General features: G+C 36.6%; 1 pseudogene; it reads right to left on the bottom strand.

Annotated features, from left to right (window-relative positions):
- Nucleotides 1-919: 919 nt before the first annotated feature.
- Nucleotides 920-2778, bottom strand: LOC108916713 (annotated as a pseudogene).
- Between the last annotated feature and the right edge of the window lie 644 nt (nt 2779-3422).

Consider the following 3422-nt stretch of genomic DNA (forward strand, 5'->3'; position numbering starts at 1 on the left):
GTAGGGGAACACAAAATTATATCCTGCCGAAAATTTTAAGTTATTTGCACTCAGTCTATGTTACATACTCTCCGTAATAATTGTAATTAATTTTCACAACCCTTAAGGTCCATTCATATCTACCAGCACGTAGCGTGTCCAGCATGTAACGTGGCAGACACGGAACAGACGAAAGTATTCACATCATACGACAACTCATTCACAGACATAGACAGACCAACCAACTAGAAGAGTGGACGCGCTTAAAATGTTTCAACATTTTTCAATTGAAGAACTAGCAGTAGTAGCAATTTTATTGGAAGAAGAGAAATCGGATTATGTGCCGGTGCAACAGAGGAAACGGAAGTTTTCTGTTCATCCCATGAACGTAAAACGAAAAAAGGAAGGAGAATATCACACATTATACAAGGAGCTCGTAGACGATGAAGACAGATTTTTCAAATACTTTAGAATGAGTAGATATGAGTTCGAAACCATTGTAACTAAAATTTCACCATTGGTAGTTAAACAAAACACCAAGTTTAAGGAGTCTTTATCGTCAAGAGAGAAATTAGCTGTTTGTTTGAGGTGAGTATTTTATTATTTATATATATACATACATACATATATACACATTATTTTGAGCTATATGAGGTAAAATAATTTTTAAGCATATATTGTTAGAAATCGAGCGAAGACCGATAATGTGAACACTTAACCTAAGAGGCAAAGGCTAAGTAAAATAAACAAATTCCTCGGCTAGGGCAGATAAGACACATGGAACCATACATTCACCATTCGGCACTCGGCATTCAACATTCGACGGCAGACGCCCTTATTAACTAGCTGTTTTAAGTGCATTATAAACCTTTTATATTACAATTTAAAAACTTGTATTTAATGTAATATATTATAATATTCGCTGATAATTAGTGTGTTTCTAACAATATGTAGGTGCTTCTTGGGCGCTCTCTAATCCTCCTTCTTGAATAGTGTTGTATCCTGATATATCTGATGCATTGTCTACTAGTAGATCTGATGATAACGTCTGTGGTGATGGTGTGCTATACAAATCATTTCGTGATTCTGACATTTGGGTATCATACGATGCAGATGAAGCTACATATTCAGATGAGGTATTCGGATTTCTGCCTAGAATTTCTAGCTCCATTTGGGATATTACTGAAAATACTTAAGCTTTTGCTATAGCTCTATCTCGAGGAGGGAATGACTGAACTGTGGTAGCAATACTATCAAAAAATTGCTGAATATCATTGGTCTTTGTTTTATTTTCTAATATGAATTTCATTAGCGAAGTTGAAGGCGTCTCACTGGAAATCGATTGCGGAGTTATTGTTTGGCGAATTCTAACTCGTTTTACTACTGGCGTGTTGTAGCTTTTTGAAGATCCAGGAATTGCATGCGTCTTTTCGGAGGTAGAAGGCTGAGCCATAGTTGTTTGTGGTATGTTAACTTCAGGAGAAGCTGATCTTCTTGCATTATTTTCATCGAAATCATTTTCTTCATCACTATCTTTGTATTTATGAGTTGCTGTGACAGTACAAAGAGTAGGTCTCTCTTTAAAATACGGCAAAAGAAAAGACATCTCGTCCTCATATTTCCATTTTCTTGTAGATCCGCTAGCTTGTCCACTTTTTGTCTCTTTTTGTTTTTTTATGGCACGTCGAAATGCATCCCGTAATAAGGCCCATGATTTCTTGCAGTCTTTTTCTGTAACAAATAATAATATATTTATCTTTTTCAGGTTTTTGGCAACCGGAGACTCTTATCTGACTATTGCATATAGTTATCGACTTGGTGTGAGCACTGTGCATTATATAATTATAGAAGTATGTTCTGCTATTATACAAGAAATGACAGAAGAATTGATGCCAACGCCTACCAAGGAAAACTGGTTAATGATATCAGAACAATTTTGGAATATATGGAACTTTCCCAATGGCGTTGGTGCCATAGATGGCAAACATGTCCTAATTACAGCTCCATCTAACAGTGGTTCTCTGTATTTTAACTATAAAAAAACTTTTTCCATAGTCCTAATGGCGATCGTTGATGCCAATTATAAGTTTATATGTGTAGATATCGGCGCATATGGCAAAAATAGTGACGGTGGAATATTCTCTAATTCAAAAATTGGAAAAGCTCTGGCGGTGAATATTCTCAATGTACCAGACGATAAATACCTACCCGGTACTGAAATATTGATGCCGCATGCTATAATAGGCGATGAAGCATTTCCTTTGAAAACATATCTAATGCGACCCTATCCTCAGCCACAAATACATGTCCAGTGCAAAAGAAAATTCAATGATAGATTGTCACGCGCAAGGAAAGTTGTAGAAAATGCCCTTGGACAATTGGCACAAAAGTTTCGTTTATACAATAGAAGAATCCAGCTCAAACCCGAAAATGCAGATAAAATAATATTGACTACATGTATTCTCCACAACTTCATAAAATATAATCATGTCCATGCAAGTGAAAATACAGGCGTTATAAATTTGAGAAATGTACCAAGACAAGGCGGGAATAGTCAATCTACCGCTTTTGATGTCAGAGACAAACTAGCTTCGTTTTTTGATTCACCAGCGGGGGGAAATGTAGACAAGTTAACCTAATATTTATTGTAATAAATACCTACTTACCCTGTACTTGAAGTTTGTTTGCTATTTCTTTCCACGCGTCATCTTTGCGTTGATTATCACTGTATCTGCGATCACTCAAATCATATAGAAGCGTATATCCTCTAACTAATTCTATTAATTTTTCGTTGTTCATGATGGAAAACAGTCGTACGCTGTCTGTGCATGCACGTTCATTCCATTCATACTAACCGTACTGCTCCGTCAGACATCTACGGACCTGCGCAGACACGTACCGGCACAGACAAAATATTCTTGGCGAGAATCCTTGCCGGTGCTGGCACGTGTCTGTACGGACACGCTCCGCTTAAGTTCGATAGATATGAATACATCTATAGAAAATGTATGTAATGATTTTTTTTGTGTCTGTCACGTTACATGCTGGACACGATACGTGCTGGTAGATATGAATGGACCTTTACTCGTTCATACGTCGTATAGCGCTCTATTTTATACATAACCGCAACGCGTACTTACAATGCTGCCAAGTCTTCGGAATGAAAATGGTGTACAATTCAAATCCAGCGTTACTTTATTTAGTAACATTTATAAAATCTAGATAATTATTCCCCTCGCGATTACTAATTGTCACATTTTTCTCAAAATGATTTGACCGCTCCATTTCAGTCACTGGAGGCTCAATATTATCTGACTGATTCATTAAAACAGCATGATGCAACATACTACTCGAACCTGGAGTTTAAGTGTCATTGTAAAGAATCCTGTTGGCTATTTCATTTTTGTTACTTAAACTATCAGCAACATAACTTTCTGTAATTG

This window comes from Anoplophora glabripennis, unplaced genomic scaffold, assembly GCF_000390285.2.
Source record: "Anoplophora glabripennis isolate ALB-LARVAE unplaced genomic scaffold, Agla_2.0 scaffold6978, whole genome shotgun sequence".
Lineage (NCBI taxonomy): Eukaryota > Metazoa > Arthropoda > Insecta > Coleoptera > Cerambycidae > Anoplophora > Anoplophora glabripennis.